Consider the following 19,913-nt stretch of genomic DNA (forward strand, 5'->3'; position numbering starts at 1 on the left):
GCACCATCCGAGCAGGACCCCGGACGGGGTCAACGAAGAACGCACAGAAATGAGGAGAAGGAGTGCTAATGCCCACATGAGCGGCAAGAGGAGAGCCAGGCCGTCCAACCATCGAGTAGGGGATCAAGTCATCATCCTACGCAACCCCACCAAGGCAAAACTCGACACCAGATACGATGAACTGCCATGGACCGTCAGTGATCGGCGCGGAACCATGGTGACAGTGACACGAGGACGCCGTCAAGTGACGAGGAATTCGTCGTGGTTCAAGGCGGTGCCCCACACCATGTGGACAGACAAAGAGGACCACCGGGAGGATGAGGATGCTCGGTCCAGCGAAGAGGAGCCCGGATCCATCCCGGACGAGACAGGAGCGGGGGACAGGACTTGGGAACCGCCGGATGCCCCTAGCCTCGAGGATACCACCAATGAAGGTGAGCCAGATCAGGGGCCAAGGGGGGGTAGTCCCCGAGAAGGGCGATACAGCCTGAGAACTGCCACGAGGCCGCCAGCCAAGCTAAGTGACTATGTGTGGTAGCCAACACACCCCGTAGACTACCGGTGAACGTCCAGTTGATTGCAGTTGTATTGTGTTTGTTTGTTTTATAATAAAGGAGGAATGTTATGTTCCGCCCTGCGTCCCGCTACGCGGTGACGCAGGGCGTCTCTAATAAAAGCCCCGCCCCCGCGTTTGGGAGGCAGTTCCGGGGCAGACCAGCAACGCATGTGGGTGTCTGTCCTTGCAGCTCGCGCTGGCGCTGCGCCACAGGCCGTGCGGCCTAGCCCGGACCTTCCAGCCCCCGCGTGCGCCCGCCGCGGGCTGGAATACAACAGGTACCAAACCAGGAATGATTGGTAAGATAAATCCACCTGTTTCCCTTCCCTCCTAGAATAGACGTTGCAGGAGATGAACACAGGGTCTGAACCCTATAAGGATAGAACAAGAATATTGACTGAGCACCAGATTGTTTTACAGCACACTGTGGTATGACTAAATGAAGACTAAAAACTATTACCGTTCTTCTGGAAGGGTCAAGGAGAACATTGAAAGTGCACAATGTAGAACAAACGGTAGGATAAAACAACAAAGAGGGGAGTTAGGAAGGGAAGACTTATCCTGGGTGGCACGAGGGACGCACTGGAGTCGGGAGGGTGCACCGCTGCAAAGCGTTCTGAAGTGCACGATGATCGATGCCGTGGGTCCAATACACGTGAGTTCTTGAGGCAAAGGCAATCCGTGAAAGCGTAGCAGGAGTAGGTACACTGGTGTTCAAGCAGGAGCAATACATAACCAAAAGGCAGTCCGTGTAACTAGCCGTAGTCGATACAGAGTAGTAGCAATAAAGGATCTAGGAGCGGTTCAAGGAAATCCGTATGCAATTAACAGGAGTCGGTACACGGGTAAGCAAAAAACCAGAGCCAAACGTGATCAAAGAGGAAGTCCGTGGAACGAAGCAGGAGTCGGTACACATGGATATCAAATTAGGACAAAAACATAATCCAAGGCAGTCCGTGTAAGTCTAGCAGAAGTCGGTATTTACAGGTAGGACAAGAATACACGGGAGTCAAAGGTATTGGAAGCAATTTCAAACAGAAGCAGCGTTTGCAGTTCAAAAAACGCTTAAGTTCATCTCGAAACCAAGGCGCGGAGCTTCAATGGGCTGCAGGAGTCAGCTGACCATGCTGAATATGGAATCCATGAAGACGCCCCCTTAGTAACCACCCGCTTGCGTAGCCCGTTTCCAGGGTACCTTCCAGTGCTGGAGGAAGGGTGCAGAGAAACGCTGCACTCTCCATTGAATAGCTGGTTTAAACGTGCATTTACCAAACTTACGGGAAAAGCATTTCCTAATGTGGCCGTTCCAGGAATGGGGCGCATGAATGGCCCGCCGAGTAGTAATGACCTGCCGAGTTGTGACAATTATACTTCACAGAAAGGCGCACGAATTCCAAGGTTTCAAAAGGCTGCACAGCCAGCAGTTGAAGGCTGTGCACTGATAAGATTCTGCAAGAAGAATGAAAGTGTTCCCAGGAGTTTTAGCCTGCAGTAGTGAGTCATACAAAATGCAACATAAAAGATTCCGGAGGTTTAGGAACAAGTCAATTGTACTCTGATTAATTAAACTACGTAAGGTTTGCTGAGATCCCAGAGCCAAGTCCCAGAGAAATAGCAACTTTAAACTTACTAAAAGTTACACTTGGCAGGAGGTGAGCAACTACAGACGGAAAAGCATGTTTAGAGATAGAATGATTGCAGCAAAACTCTGCCACCTGCAGACTAAATAGTATGTGCAGAGCTCTCTTTTGTGAGCACATTGTTATGCAGAAACCATTATTCACAGCTCAGCCCTTTTTAAGAAGTAGGGAAAACACAGACATTTCCCCATGAATGTCTCATTAATAAAAGATAACTTGTGAAGCCGCACCACACAAGAACAATACTACTTATGCCATAGCATGAGCCAGGAGCCTGAGGTCAGTACAGTAATTCACATCTGAGCCACACTGCTTGAATCCACTAGGAAAAAAAAGCTCATTTTGTGACTATTTGCACTGCACGAACACATTCACACAAGTATGAAAGAGCCATGTTTGCTAGCAGCTAATCCCTGCATGTAAGGTCAGAGACATGGCAAGATGACTCATGGGAATAAGAAAAGGCATGTGAGTAAAGTTTCCTCCAAGCAAAGTTACAGTATATACTGATAATACAAATCTTAATGGTGAGAGTCGTGTTTTGGTGCCAAATCGCAGAGCAGTCCGGACGGAACTCAAAAGTTATATTTTATGTGTCACACGGTTACATCTCACGAAGATGATTGGTTCTAACAATTGTACTCATTTCACTTCACTCTCACGTCTTCTGAAGAAACCAATGGTAAATGTAGTTCAGCTAGAAACATGTGTCTAATGCGTTTGACCAATCATAATGTGTGTGAAATAAAATGACTTCTTAGAGATGAGCTAACCTACCTATCTGTCATTGTACCACATGTTTAGAATAGGCCAATGAAAGTGCATACTGAATGGAATCATGTATATTGTTACTCACATCAGCCAATCACAGAGAAGTTGTTATAAATCTGTTGCTTTTTGCTTTCTGTAAATCTAAATGTAAGCATGTACTTACCCCACTATGAAATGAATGTATGTGGATATTTCCCTGCCTAGGCAGTTTGCAATACATGTTTGATTTTCTTGTATCCTGTGCATTGCATTTTTTTGGCTTTTTGGAGTGGCAGATGAAGGGACTTGCCATACATATTGTTTATAGCTGATGTGGCGAGCCTGAAGAAGCAGCTAGATTCAAGCAAGAAATTTCAAATGTGTTTATTAAACTAAAAAGGAAAAGGCCTAACTATCCCTACTGCTAAAACGAATTTCCCTGACTACACAACAAAGCTAAGGGTGCTCGTCTATTATCAAAGTGAAAAGTAGTTCTCAGTCCAAAAACCCAATAGCTATTTGGCCCTACCACTGTGGAAAAACACCATAAATCCAACCAGAGCACCATGCATCTGGTCCAGGCTTTGTTCATTCCAGTGTGCAGTAATATCTCTAGTGGTCTTATTCGCAATTCCAAATAAAATGTACCATGTCAGTTCACCAAAGAAGACTTTAACTGCACGTTTAACTTCCTTAAAGTTGAAAGTCTTGATAGTAATCCAAATTCTTACATCCTTTTAACGGAGGGATGTTTCCTTCATCCTTTTTCCACCAGTTTGGTTGTTCTTCTCTTGTCTAATGTTTTGCTTATTTGAACCCTCCATGTTTCTTTCTATTCAGATATGTTATAATGTCACTTGTTTCAATAGGGATTTCCTGACCCCTTTGATTCACTAGCTTGGGTGATTTCTGTGGCCTTGGGCAATGTTAAGCACTCACGTTTCTAGGGCTCAGTAACCCGTTGTGGCTTCCTACTCTCTTCCTCCCACTACCCTCCCTCTACCCTGGGAAACCCTGGTACCTCCATTGCCATCAGTTCTGCTCCAGCTGGATAGTGTCTCGACATGGCGATTTTTGTTTGTTCTCCTCCACAGCTTCAACAGTATATCAGCGCATACTCTCTGGATTCTGCGCTTCTCGGCAGTCTCCTATCTCATATTCGGAGTGGGAGATTGAGTCCTCCATGTGACCCTGGCATTGTTCTGCAGGCCTCAGACCCACCACGGTTTCAGTGTGGTCACACCACCAGGAGAGACAATACTTGCATCCCCGTCTCAGTTGTGGCTGACTTGCCATCCGCATGCCGGCCTTCCGGCGTCTTTCCTTGCTCTCTCTCGTTCTCCATGCTACTGCTGGCTCTGCAGTGTAGCGGGGCTCCGCCCCTCCCAGACGCCCTCACATCAGAGGCTCGCCTCTATGTAGGATTCTCTGTCCTCCATTCGAGGTTCCTCGTCTCTTTATTTCCACCACCGTATCTGAAATGGGCATGCCGTTCCTCTTTGATTAGTTCCGGGGGAATCCGGTATTACCCGAAGCCAAAGAAGTTGAAGCAATATCACTATTTGTTTGATTCCAAACAGAAGTAACATCAGTCTTTTCTATTCTCATATATGCCAACAGTATATTCTTGATAGGGAGTTCAGGAATGGAAGTCTTGTCCCCAGGAGGGGTGTCACTCCCAGTGAGGTCCCACTTTCCCAGACCCCTAGGGAGGGTCTTGCTTAGTGGGCTCACCTCCCTAGCCTCAAATGGGGCGGCTCACCCCTGGGAGAGAAGGGACGAATAACTCAGATTGGTCACACTACAATCAGCAGTATTTCAGTTTTTAGATGAGCACTTTCAAAAGCTGCACCTCAGTGGACCGATTGTGTACTAAGAGTCTGCAGTTGACCCATAACTTGAATCAAGTGCATGTGGCACCACAATCTGGCACGTTCGAGGGTAGAGGTGGACTAGACTGCAGGGAATTATTGAGATTTCCCAGTGGGTCTCTACACCATGGGAATTTTATGTGGGTACCCTGGTTCTCTGCTCCTCTTACCCACTCTCCCAGTCACCCACCCCAATACTTCCATCTCTCCTCATCCCGCACATCCCTCTGAAGCAAGGAATTTTGTTCTAAAGCTTCCAGTATGCTGTTGCTCCCTTTTAACTAATGTTTATTTCAGTTTTACAGTTGTTTCGCTTCATTTCATTATTTATTTATAACATTTATTGACAGGCCCAGACCTGGAGGTATCACAGCGCTGTTACAGATAAAAAAACACAGGCACATGTAAATGGGACAGTCAGTTTGTAAGCAGGCAAATGAAAGGAGGAGCCTCAGACAGCACATGCTTACAGTCTTAGTCAGTCATATTTGTTCAACAACCAACTTTTTAGTCTTTATTGAAGGCTAAGTGTGAAGGTTATTCTTGGATACAATGGGCAGGATGTTCCATAAAGTGGATGCTGTGACAGGAAAACTGACCCCACAGCTCTCTTCCTGGTCTATCTTGGTGTGGCTAAGGCCAGGGAGGCAGAGAAGCGCAGGCAGCGCAGTTTAGGTCTTTTAGAAATGTGCTGGTTGAGCAAGGCTTGTGCCTATATAGGCACAAATGAGTTTTAAAATTTACTATTTGAACCCATTTTTCCAAAGTGTCTTGGGCAGAGAACCCCACACGCTCTACTTGGGGCCTCATGTTTTATAGTGGCGTAACGTGATTGAAAGGCTTAAAAGCTTTGAGTAAGGAGTTATCACCTTTCAATCATGCCACGCCACATGTTCATGCATGTGTGTGGTGGAGAGGAGCGGCGGAACGCAAGTTGCGTTTCCGCCACCTTCGTCCTCTTCATCATACAAATACTCCAGCATCTGCGCCAGCATGTATTTTCATACCCACACAAATGCTGGAGGTCCCTATGGGGTTCGCCTGATTTGTGCACTAGCAGAAAGCCAGGCGGACACCATAGGGGTCCATAGTACACGCTGTCTGCCATGCGAGCATGCCTGGGAGCATGTCGGGGTGAGATCTTCATTTCATTTGTGAGCAGTGCTCACAAACAAAAGTAAATACTGCCTGGCATGCGAACATGGCAAGCAGTGCTCTCATTGGAAAGTAAATGCTGCCTGGCATGCCAGGCAGCACTTACTCAATTTGCACTGCAGAGTGGAAATGTGAAGGGCAAAAGGCGACCTACACTCTTGTAAGCCGCCATTTGCCCTTTACATTTGAAGCCTGCAGTGCAAATGACGAAACATTTAGTGGCAGGGAGCCGCTTACGTTACAATATAAAAGTAACGGCCCCCCGCCGTCAAATTACTCATTTATAGAACATTAGCACCTTAGAGTCTGATTACAATGTAAAAAAAAAAAAACACAGCTGATGTTTTACCATTATGTCAAACTACAAGTTTCAAACTTGAAACTTTTCACCCCGTCTGCCATTATGTGGCGGTGGTTACCCACACACAAATCGATTTACCTCATGCAGTAATTACTGCATGTAGTAATAGAACATTCCCTTGAGACCTATGGGACTCCGAAATTGTACATTTCAGCCTCAAATTGACATATGTCCAGAGTAATTACGCCCTTCGTGGGGATGGGTTGGGTGTCACTTTGAAAAACATTTCCAGGGCCACTTTTGGTGCCCAGTGCAGCCCTGTCCAAAGCATCCTCCCGTTCCTTCTTGGTGCATAGAAACTGGCGTCCCAGCGCTGGTGTCACGCCGTACAGTCAGGCTTCGACTGGCCTATGGGGCAATAGGCCAATGGCCGAACCAAAACACCAAATTATGGTGTGGGCCAATTTTTTGGGGAAAAGTGGGCCGCAGTTTGTGGTGGGAGATCACCATGGACATCCGGTGGCCCCCCTAGTTGAGTACCATGCTTATTGACACTCTACAGGCCCAGTGCCTGTGGGGGTTTGGGGCCTGCCTTGGACATCCGGCAGGCCCCATGGTGCTTTGGGACACCAGCACCATTGGAGGTTGCGGGGGCACAGCCTACCAGGCTCCTCCCCTGACCATGCAGACCTCTGCCACCGTCCTGGCACGAGGGTCCCACGGCATCGGGGCCTGCAGGCCTGTACCTCCACGTGTAGGCCTGCAGCCTACGTTATGAAATGAGACAGACTCAGAACCTCCTCTTCTGTAGTGACTGCAGGGCTCCCTTTTATTAGCATGGGCCATGACTTTGTCATTGCCCTTAAAAGGGCAATACAAAAGGCGAAGGGACACATACCCTTAAGGGGGCAACACACACAGGATGGTCCACTACACAACATCCCTCCTTTTTCATAACGAACAAACAACCGATAATACAACGTACCTAATCTCCCCCTCCTTCCTCCCGCGACAGAACGACATAACTTCAGGGTCGGGGAACCACCTTCAAACAGGATTTGCTAGCAACACACGCGTGGTTTCCCATGCTTATGTTCATAGCACCTACCGACCCATCACCCTCAGGCGACGGTCACAGGGGGTGCCACCGGTGGCTGGTTGGCAGTCAGACTACAAACTACAACCCTTTATTAACCTGGGGTATGGACTTACAACCATTGGCTGACACTCACGGATAGCCACTGGTACCATATAGAGCACCCCTACTACCTGCAGGAGCACAGTTTCACCTCACTGTCCTTTACTGAGAGCACTTTAAGCAAGGGCAGGACTGCAGGAGACCAGTTCAACCATTATCTGTGTCCATTCCGGAGTCACTTCCCCGGAACCAGGGCCTTTTGATGATCCAGCTTATAACCGGCAAAGCCGCACCTGGCGGGGGGTGCCAGGGGCCACATCGGAATAGACCCTTGATGTTGTGGGCAGTCTGCGCAGGAATCTCTTCTGAGGATCCATGTTCATTGATGGGGCAGTTAAAAAAAACCAGCAAAACCGCACCTGGCATGCACCAGGGGCAACACCGGCATAGTCCGTTGACTTTAGGGCAGTGCAGAGAAATGCCGCTCGCCTGGTGTTTATAGTGATCGACATCCTACTTCCCAGGTACGGGCGATGGGACATTACGCACCCCCTTCCCCGGCAATGTTCCTCCAGTCTGCAACATGCTGTTCTCCCGTGGCACGTGAGGGTGCACAAGCACTCCTGAGGAGCTGCAACCCTTACTTTACCCCTGCAGTGGGCGTCAGGGCCGCCCATGTTCGTTGGTCCAATTACAGCAGTGTATTGAACTCAGGGGGGCCGGCAGGTACCTCTCCCAAGCCCACTTTCACCTGGTCCTCCGACGAGATGACATGCCGTGGACATTAGTGGTATGCAGCCAGGGTGTGATCAGTGTCAGGTAGTCAGGGCCACTAGATCCCTTATCCTCAGACGGTACTGTAGGTGACACGATCGGCATGGTGTTGAGGCCACGTGTAGGGCAGGCCGGGTGTCCTCTACGTCAGGGTGTCTTTTTTTCCAGATAGCACTGGTCCGGGGTGATTACCTTCATCCTTGTTGTGCCACGCCCTTCAGCTATTGGTGCGGTGTACGGGTGCCACCGGTGAGTGGTGGGAGTCAATCTCTCGGATGACCTGACCGCGCATAGCATCTCTTCACCGGTGCTGGAGGATCATCACTTTATCATGCCCTGTGCAGGCAGCATCCCCTGCTTGCTAGTGGATGTGCAAAGTACAGAGCGCAGGACGTCCCGGTGCTCGTGGCGTGAATCATGCAGAGCATGAGGGTGGACAACCCACGTAGGCCACTGGGGGGCTACAGTTGGTGTTGGGTCAATGCCATACTCTGTTAGCACAGGGCTGCCTTTTGTGCAGAGTCCTCCTACTTTACTTCCCCGGCACGGAGACATGGCGCGCCTCCATCCCTGTTGCTGCCATTGGGGATCCGGGGTCTGACGCATCCCTCCAACGCTGTGAGCACCTGACATGCCTGTGCTCGATGATATTGGCACATCATTGCCTGTGCTGACATGGACTCCTGTCCCATTCACTGTTGGGCTGGGGAACCCTCCTGGGGCCGCCTCCTGTCTTCCCTGCTCTCCAGAGTACTTTAGCTGATCACTGCCACCTGCCCTGGGCTTTTCAGAGGGCCATCTGTTTCGCCTCAGCTCCCGCACAGCATGTATTTTCGGTGCCTGTGGGGGTTGGGGGCCTGCCCTGGACATCCGGCAGGCCCCATAGTGCTTTGGGACACCAGCACCATTGGAGGTAGTGGGGACACAGCCTGCCAGGCCCCTGATCATGCGGACCTCTGCCACCGTCCTGGCACGAGGGTCCCACGGCATCGGGGCCTGCAGGCCTGTACCTCCACGTGTAGGCCTGCAGCCTACATTATGAAATGAGACACAGACTCAGAACCTCCTCTTCTGGAGTCTGCAGCGCTCTGTCACATTTGCCTGCAGGGCTCCCTTTTATTAGCTTGTCATGGCGGCCCATCTTAAAAGGGCAATACAAAAAGGGGAAGGGACACGTCCCCTTAAAGGGGCAACACACACAGGAGGGTCCACCACACAACAAGTTTGATGAGTTAATTAACCCTGCGACTAGTAGTTTTGGCCAGTTTTGGCGAGTAAATATTCTTTAAATTGCACAATTTGCATCACACCTTGTAAAAAAACCTCCCCCTTTGTTACTATTCAAACAGTGTCACAATAGGAATGAATTGCCATTTGCAACTGTGGGCCACTTTTTCATTGGTGCCCAAGGCAATTGTATGGCCCAGTCAGACCCTGCCTACCTTAGGATAGTTCTAGCTACTGCACGTGAAGCTTGTGATGCTGTGCAACAGTATATAAGCAGTGCAAGGCTCATTAGCCAGCATCCTCTGAAAGTGCGGAGTCTCTTCGGCGTGCATCGCTTCTTATGCTCCCAACGAGCATGGTGTAAATGTCAACAGTGTGGGCTGGTGCGCCCTCACTAACATCCCTTTCTATCTAGCGCCCTCCTGGTTTCATCTCCTCACTGGCGCCGACTCTCCCCGTCGCCTAGCAACAGCCCGCTTGCGAGCTCGCTGGAGCTAAGCTTCCGCCCACCTTTTGAATCAATCCACCGCTTGCATTAAAGTGTAAACAGCCAAACCAGCAGCCTTTCCAATGAGATGAGGGCCCAACAGTGCCATTGTAGCCTGCTGACTAACACGCAAAAGAGGGAGGGGGGATGAGGGCGGTGACGCCATCCTTCCTCTCTCCTAAAGGAGAGAAAGCTGACACAGGAAGGCCGCTTTTGCGTGATGTTTCTATAAAGCTAGGAATCCGTTTGAGAACACTGCGTACTCAGTGGTGGAAATGGGAAAAAGTTGGTAGGGGATCCCACAAAGGCCAGGGTGGGCGTGGAGTTTGGGGGGGGGGGGTGTTGTCCGAGGGGACGGGGATTAGAGGGGGCGGTGCTGGCAGTTCACCACCGATCAAAGGAAATGTCCAACATAATATTTTAAACAGCAGTAACAAACATTCTGGCACAAAAGGAATAAATGTCCATGTGCAACTGTGGGCCACTTTTGCATTGGAGCCGAGACAATTTGCCCCAGTCCAACCCTGGCAGCCAGTATGCAGATGTATTACATTTGCCCACAACATCACTCACAAACCACACTTTTGCTCCGTGCACGAACCTAAACAAGACAAATTACACAGGGTCACCGGAGTCAGCACACATTAAAACCTGGCCGCTGAAAAATGCAGCACATCACATGGTATATAACGTATCTGATGTGCTGCATTTTATAGAGGTCAGATTTGAATGTGTGCTGCCTCCGTGTGTCTCTGTTTATTCTTAGTTGGTTATACTTATTTGTATAAGAACAAACACCAGAGAGACAAAGGAAACGGGTGCACAATGAAAAAAAAGCACCCGAGCGGAGAGCACAACATAACAAAAATGCTCTGTGCAGTGTGCACAGTCCGATTGTATCGTGGGGCAGATTAGACTCCGAGACCACCAAGGTGGGGCTCAGAGATCTAATCTGCCCTGTGCGAGCACTGTGCACAGAGTACAGTGCAGATTAGATCGGGGCTTGGCAAGAAGCTGCTCTGCCCCCCCATCCCCCACATGTCGCGTGCGCTCTCTCTTTCTCTTTTTTTTTTTTTTTTTTTTTTTTTTTTTTTTTTTTAGTAACCAAGCGCAGACCATGGTTTTGGGGCGGCTGACTCTGGCCGGATCCCGAGATCCGGCTACACATCTGGTGCCAGATCTCGGATCCGGCGAGAGCCGGCCCAATGACCAGCGCTGTCTGTACTTGTTAAATCCCAAATGTGAATTTCAAATAAAGCAAAATGGATCTCTTTTAACGATCATTATAAAATTATACAGAATAGTTCAGTTTATTAAAAGTTGGAAAACTATTGGGAAATATTTTTCTGCTGTTTTTACTTTATTGCTGGTTTATGTAAAGCACGTCAAGGGGCAACTATTTGGTAGGTCTTGATCCTGGACTCTAAACATATTGGTCTCATTTTTCCGTCACTACATAATTTGGCGCTGGGGACCGCTTAGGTGTAGATTGACAGGTAGGCGGGTCCTGCTGCTGAATTTTCATCCTTTGCATAGTTGAGTGCATAAGGGGAGGGAAAAATGCAGCGTGCAAGTGTATACACCGCCTTCTGCATTGAAGTTTTGCACACCTCTGGGCAAATGAACAAAATTTGGCAGCAAGGACCTATCTTCGCTGTAGTTTAAATGTAAAAGGTCCCGCTGTCAAAAAACGCAGCCATTGGGACTCATTATCTATATCCCTGATACTTGATGGCAGGGACCGGTTCTACGCCCTCTCCAACCTACAAATACTCCAGCACTTGCATCTGCGTGCATTTTCATGCTGGCGCAAGTAATGAGGGTGCCCATGGAGCCCGCCCGGCTATTTGCACAAGCAAAAAGCAGGCAAACTACATAGGGATTCCAATGTAAACGCAGCCTGTCTATTTACTTCATTTGCACATCAGAGTGTAAAAGTGCAGGGGAAACTGCAGCATACACGCCACCTTTTGCGCAGCACTTTTGTACTCTGCCATGAAAGTGACCAAAATTCAGCGGCGGCATAGCTCTCAACCATTTGTCTCGCAAAGGCGGGTGAAATCACCCGATTTTGTTTCTGGCGATTGAGACGCCCGTTGGAATGAATGGGCATGCAGGAGGCTTGGCGGGTGAGTCAGCCCTTTGCAAGGCGGGTGACACCCGCCAAAAGCGGGTGTGTTGAGAGCTATGCGGCGGGGCCCTGTGCATGACAAAGTGCAAGCATAGAGGTTGGCGCCGCCGAATTATGCACGGACTTGAAAATGAGCCTCTTTGGAGCTCAATTATCTTTATGGTATAACATGACTGAAATGCCTAAAAGCCTTGCGTAGGGCTTTTACCCCTTTCATTCGTGCCACGCCACATTTTCATTCATTTATATGGCGGAGAGGAGGGGCAGAACACAACTTGCTTTTCATTAGCGCCCACATGCCTTTTCATGTGGATGCTGATGCTGGCGATTCCTATGGAGTCCGCTGACCTTTTGCACCAGGAAAAAGCCGGCGGACTCCATAGGAATTGGAGGAGGTGATGGAGTGGAAAAGAGAATTTCAAGAGAGAATTGAAGGCGCAGGAGGGGAAGGAGAGAAAGGCATGGCTGGGGTGTGAGGAAATGCCATCTGCCACGACTGTAGAAGCTCTGGCTGTTTTTATTTTAATGAATTACTAAAATGATGCAGATAGCTCTGTCTCAGAAAAGGTGTTCTGCTAACCAGAACTCCCTTCAATTCCCCCTGAATTTTAACGGCACAGTGCAGCATCCCTCTTGATAGCTGGAGCGACATTAAAGTCACTTCAGCACAGAGGTTACATTTAAATCTGCACATCTGCTCAAAAACTACATAAATATGATACATTATCATCCTGGTGGCAGTTTAATAATTAAACATAAGCCATAGAATGGTGGCTGGTAATTCACATACTTATTGAAGCCGCATCTGTATCATATACATGTCAACACTGTGAGCCCAGACTAGCCCTAGACTGGCTTTCTCTGCAGCCACCAGCAAGGCAATAGCCACTAGGATCTGCCTCCCTTTTGATTGTTAATGAGGTTGGGTAACACCTCTCTCCAACAGGAAGTACTCAGCGGGAGTTGTCCTGGGAAACAGGAATCAAATAGCACTCCCAAAACAAAAGGACTAGCCTCACACCAGGTTGTTGCATAGCACAGATCCTTTGATGCTATGAGTCTGGAAGAGGGTAGGGTTAGTGTAGGCAGAGGGAGTGCAACTCAATTGGGGAAGGATTCTACCAGCTTGCTTGTATCTGAACCTCTCCTTCCTTTTGTCTTCTTTTAGCACAAAGCATGTTGGGCGTGATGGAACCAAACAAAGGCCACTTGTCAAAAGTACAGGTATTAGACTCAAAAAACAGGCTTGCTTTCCTCCAATCCTCCAATCCCATGTCCTTTGATTCACTTTTAACCACCAAAGCCATAAGTAAGAATTCATTAGGACCTCCTTTTGGAGAGTATTCCTCTTCAAAGCCCTCTGACAGTGAGGTGAATATTCAGTGTGCCAATGCAGAGGGAAGCTCTGCTCCCGACCTTTCCAAGGGCACATTGGGGGTGTACTGCTGCTAGAGCAAGACCACTCTGTCAGCTATACCGGTACCCAAGACCTCACTGGAGGTAAAGGCCATAGGCAGGTGTTTGCCAGCCTCTACTGTGTTGGGAGAACAAGAACATTGACTCATCTTGCCCATGAACCCCTAGATGGGGACCCACAGCATCCTGGGAGTCATAGCAGCCAGGATCCCTTATTTTCGCAGTTGTGCTGCTTTGAGTAATCTTCAAACTATATTTGATACCCCAATGGGAACTTTTGGGGCTGCCTTTTGCACTAATTCGATCTTCAAATCATTGTGCTCCCACCATCGAACATGCTTGAGCCCCGCCACTTTTGTCTGGCTCAAACTCCAGTGCCCTATGCAGATGACTTTGAACAGCTCAACTCCCAGTGATCCATTGGATTGGCATCTCTCAACGCCGCCTCGAAACAGTCGAAACACCCACTTTTACCCATTCAATGCCAACTCGCTGCCTGGGATCAATGCGACATGCCACCATCAGACCTGGTTTGACCGGCAAGCACAACTGCCTGGCTCGACACCATCAAACTGCCTAAGATTGGAATCAGGTACTTTGAAGTTGCCCTGTCCCACTCGTCCACCTTTTGTGTATGTCCCTTTTGCACTTCTTTCCATTAAGAACATATCCCTTTTCAACTCCTTGTTGCATTTCCTGCCTGTATTTCCTCCATGTTAATTATCCAGAGTACTGCATATTTCCATCCTGCATTTTTCTGTTTTCATTTATCGGGGTGGGTTTTTGATAGCGTTTTTGCTGGTTAAGTGTACAATTGAATTGTGTAATTAAAGTATATATTTTTATAGAGCCTTGATTTGACATTCTTTTATTTCGGAACTGTTGTACACCTGCTGTTTTGGTTGCCACTGGCTCACATTCACACCCCTCATAGAGTAAAGCCTTCTCTCAGCCCATGTTACCTCAAAAGGTGAAGGATGTATATGGATGTATATCTCTTCTGTTTTACCTGTATGATTGGGATCACTGTTGGTTTGGGCTGAGTAGGCAGTTTAGCCACTACTCATCCATCTACTCCTCCAGGCCTGGTGTAGCTTAGAAGGACTTCATTTCGAATGATATGCCAGCTGTCAGAAAGGAAAAAGAAACTTGCCATGCTGAAGCAACATTTTACTGCAATATCATCATGTAGATTTGTGACCTTGCTTACCCTGTCAGAAGCATATTTGTATGTACTAACCGAAACAGCTTCAAATGAATGATGAAAAGAAACGTTCTAGGTCAAATTATCTTTTTATAAAAAGCAAACGAAAAATAGATTTAGAAAGACCACTCTGTGACCGCACAGAGCAGTCTTTCTAAATCGAACTGTCAGCCTCTGTGACGCACATGAGTGTGCACAGGGGCTGACAGGCACACCAGGACCCGTAAGCGGCTACGAGGGAGAATGGGTAAGTTAATGTGTGCGTGTGTGTTTGTGTGTGTGTGTGTTGAATGTACGTATTTGTGTGTGTTTTTCTGTGTGTGATGGGGGTCTTGGCAGGGGACGGAGGTGGCGGGGGTTGAGGGAGGGAGGTTTGGGGGGGTGATGAAACCCCCTGAAATTTAGCAAATGTGGCAAGAGAGGGCCCAGGGTGGGGGATGGTGATTGAGGAAATGTCCTTTTTTGTATTTTCGTAGGCCACCTAAAATCGTCTGAAAGAAAACGGTCTTTAGGTTAGGCTACCTACAAAAATAAAAATAAATGACATAGAAGCGAAAATAAAATGTGAGCCTTAATTGTATTATGAATTCACAATTGTTTGGATATCTCTTAAAGATGGCTGCAATGACCTTGGAAGACCAGGCTCTCCTCAAAGAAGTCCACTGTACTAATTAGAAGGTGTGAAATCTCCCTTAGGAAATTCTTAATATCTTCCCTTAATTCTTATGGAGTCTATGTATTATGAAACCTGTATAAGTTGTTGGACAAGAGGCAGGTATAACGTAGGGTCAGGATTGCTGGGGAGTTGTGTGCTGTCTCTTCCTGTGTTCACCCTGCAGGACCTCTATTATTTACTGAACTAACAACATCCACAATTTGACTCCACACTTTGATTTCCTGTACAGTATATGAGCTCAAAACTAGGAAAGGGAATGAGCAAAAAGGGATACGAAGTTATAGATGGAGGTGAAGAAGGGGAGCATCAAGGTAGCCAGATGATGGCCTAGAATGTTCTCCTAGAGAATTCATCGGGGAAGGTGCAGATTAGAAAGAGGGTAGGGAAGGAGGAGGAAGGAGAGAGCAGGAAGGAATGAGGCAGAAGCACATAAGCTGGCTTAGAGGAGAAGAGGGGTGGTTCACTTCTAAATTGGAGAAGATTAGGAACAAGAGAACTAGCAGAAATAGTGGCTAAAGTTTGCTGGAGATTCAGAGACAGTAAGATCCAGACAACATTGAGTGAAAAATTGTCTCAGAGAAGTGGGAAGAGGAATAGATTAGTGGCAGAAGGACGGGAAGGCTAGCCAACATACAGTTTGAGTAACAAAGCTTAGACCTACAGGCAGGTCCCCGTGAATGGTGGAAATGTGATGAGACTATCAAGATGGGCCAGAGTTACAGAATTAGACCCTTTGGCCAAGGAAGCATTCCAGCACTTGACCACACTCTTAGCCCACCTTATTTTTGGGGGACTTTGAGCAAAATTGCCATCTTTGATGGTGTAAAAACCCTAACCTTTTAAATATTTTATTAATAAAATGCTGCTAATCAGACCCCTTTTCATAATGCTTCATGACAAAATTATAGTGCATCAATTTTTGAGTTTGCTGTGACTCTATCCTGACTCACCAAGCACTAGACTTCTGCAGCAGGAGGGAAGGTTAAAAGGTCAGAGATGCGTTCCTGACAGCTGTTAGAACAGAAAGTTCCAAAAGGCAGAGACAGCTTTTTAATCATCTGCACCTCTGTTGAAAAACATGATACATGTGTATCCTAGTCAGCCTGATGACATGTTAAATTGTGAATATAAACGAAAGGAATAAGTGGGCACCACTTTGTATGATGATTCTTGAAATGAAGTAACAAAGTAAACAGAAGAATAAAGCTTCTCAAAAAATACTTTTAGGGAGCTGGCTGTGAAGAGTCTGGAGACACCCTGACTCGAAAAGTAACAGTGAAGGAAAAGACTAAGTATGGCCAACTTAGTCACACAGCCGCTCTCCGTTATACCCAAAACAACGGGTTATGAAGTTAAAAAGACTTTCTTCAAAATATTCCTGTATATAGGTAAACGTGCTTGTATCCAATTTCAAAAATGATAGTCAAAAAGAATCCAAGTCAGAAATAAATTCAATACTAATTTATCAAAAGATCATTGATAAGAGCACAACACTAATGGTATCTTAGTGAGGCTGCAGCTACACATCACATGTTAGGTATGGCCAATGCATTTCGAAGTATACAAACTCCTTCATCAGGGCAAGTCTGTATTGAAATAATGTGAACACACAACATGAAAACACATGCATAAATCAATAAAGAAAATGTAAACACATACCAGAGTGTAGAATGTTCATATGAGCGTTGGAATATATGTTGCAGTAAGGAACAAGTAAATCAACAACATAATAAGGCTAAAGGAGTAAAAAACAAATAACAAATGGTACCTCTATACCGGTGTGTAGCCAGTGTAGCTTTTTTTAGGAGTGTCAGGCTGTCAGTAACACCCGTGGTCCAATAAAAGACAGCGGTCACAACGGCTTTCTAAAAGCATGAAAGTTAGAGTAATCAGAGGGCTACATGTGTTTAAGTGAAGCAGTTTATCTATTACAATCTAAAATGCAAAGATACCTGTAAATGCAGCACGGCCGTGAGACAAGCCGTCTGAACGCTGCAGTGCATCGCCGTATTGTGGTGTTGCTAGGAAACGGGTTATTTACATAACCACGTGACTGCATCGCGTCTATAAGACGGCGCGATGCGTGTGACTTTGAAATAGCTATGCTATCTCGATTTGTAAGTCCCCAAGGTATAAACTAAGTAATTATATAGTCTAATGGTGGTCAAGTACTAATTCTAGGATGCATAATGTCTAAAATAAAATTATAGAATCAGCATAGAAATGAAAAAAATACTCAGTGAAAACAGCTATGTTGTTTACATACAAAATGGCAAATATAAACAGAATCAACAAAAATAAATAAAATCTGCCGCTAATGGTGGCATTGCAAACAATGCCACCTTGGGTCCCAGACTGGACATCCAGGAGGCACGGCAGCAAAGTGTCTACATCTATGTAAATATAAATCAACCAATTTAGCAGATTTAGAGCGACATGAAAATTTCTCAATCAGGGAAACAAACATAAATATTATACGTCACCTGGAAACCCAGGCATCAAATACAGAAAAAAACAACTTCTAAAGCAGATGAAATAGCACAAGACAGTGGAATACTGTCATACGTAAAGCATGATGTCCATGTACAACAAATCTGAGGTTCAAGGGAAAGTCTATAGAGTATACTGAACCTTCAATATTGGTTGCCACTGAATCACTATGTCATAGTTAAATGTAGCAATGATATTTAATCTCTTCATTGAGTCCATGAGGAGATAAACTACCAAGTTTATCTATCCAAAAGGTTTCTCTCCTATTAAGCCACAGTCCAAGGTCCTCATGTGGATTTTTCTTGCTGAATACCTCTAAGATCAAAAACTTAATTTGGGTTAGGTTATGTCTATTTTCGATCCAGTGGCGGGCCACCGCTGAATTCGAATTGCAGTTCCGGATACAACAACGATGTTCATTCCAACGTACTTTCGCTGCTCTTGTGGACTGACCTACATAGTACTTCCCGCAGGGACACTTGATACCATATATAATGTTCGTGCAATCACAAGTTCCAAATGTTCTCAACAGGATTTTTTGACCTGTACGGGGATGGTGTATTGTGTTCCCTTTCAATATTAAATTACAGTTGGCACAATGAAGACAAGGATATGTCCCAGTGCGTTGGGTAAGAGGTTCCTTCAATCTCGGGCGTGTATGTACCAGTTCATCTCTCAAATTTCTGCTCCTTTGATATGCAAAAACCGGAAGTTGGTCAAACAGATTCTGTACTCTTGTGTCATTTCTGAGGATGTTCCAATGTTTCTTAATTGCATTTTTAATTTTATTGCTCTGTACAGAAAATTTGAGACGTATACTGGTGATTTCAATTCCCTTGGCAATTTAACAGAGTCCGATAACAAAGGGCTGCGATCACATGTATTCACTCTCTGGGATGCAGCATCTAGTTCTGATGATTTGTAGCCACGACATAAAAACTTTTCTTTCATCAATAATTGTTGGGCTAGACAGTCTTCGGGATCACTCACTATTCCTTTCACACGCAGTAATTGACTGCATGGCAGATTTCTCAGGAGACTAGGTTGATGGAAACTCAATCTGTGCAATAGATTATTGCGATCAGTAGGTTTGCGGAAAAGTGTAGTCTTGTAACCAGTATCACTCTTGAGTATTTGAACATCCAGAAATGTAATCCTGTCTTTGGATGTTGTGCTGGTAAACTGGATCCGTTGGTCAATACTATTCAAATAATTTAAATAAGCATCAAAAGTAGCTTCTGTGTTCGTCCAAATTCCAAAAACATCATCTATATAACGTACCGTATACGTATGATGTATGTGCTTGTTCCAATCTGGCTTATGAAGTACGTTGTCCATTTCAAATTTGTGCATAAAACAATTTGCATAGGACGGTGCCATAGTCGCACCCATGGATGTTCCGGAAACCTGTAGGAAGAATTTATTGTGAAATTGAAAGTATGAGTTTTCTGCTACAAACTGGAGAAGAGCCATTATGAATTCTTTTTGTGCACGGACCTCAGGTGACTCCAACAAAAGCCATTCTACTGATACCATTCCCAAATCATGAGGTATCGATGTGTATAAACATTTCACATCAATCATGAATAGTAAGTATTCTGGTTGAAAAGTGGCAGTATTCAGCTTTTGTAGAAAGTGTGTAGTGTCCTTGATATAAGTCAAAGTCTTTTGAATCAAAGGTTGGAGAAAAAAGTCAATGTACACACCTAGTGGTTGATTTATGCTATTCATACCAGCAACAATGGTTCTTCCTGGTGGTCTGACTGTGCCTTTATGTATCTTAGGTAGTGTATAAAAATTCGGGATTCTTGGGTGGTTATTGTATAGAAATTTACGAGTGTGTTCATTGATCCATTCAAGTTCCATAGCCTTGTCAAGTAGGACTTCAAGATTCTGTTTAATGGACACTGTGGGATCTTGATCCAAAGGTGCATATATGGTGTTATCCTGTAATTGCCTGTTACATTCAGCTTCATAATCAATGGTGTTCATGATCACCAGCGCACCTCCTTTGTCCGCAGGTCGTATTGTGATGTTCTTGTCACAGTAAAGATTCCTAATAGTTTTCATTTCATGGGGTTTGCGGTTCTTATGTGG

This window comes from Ambystoma mexicanum, chromosome 5p (genome assembly GCF_040938575.1).
Source record: "Ambystoma mexicanum isolate Mex_15411 chromosome 5p, UKY_AmexF1_1, whole genome shotgun sequence".
NCBI lineage: Eukaryota > Metazoa > Chordata > Amphibia > Caudata > Ambystomatidae > Ambystoma > Ambystoma mexicanum.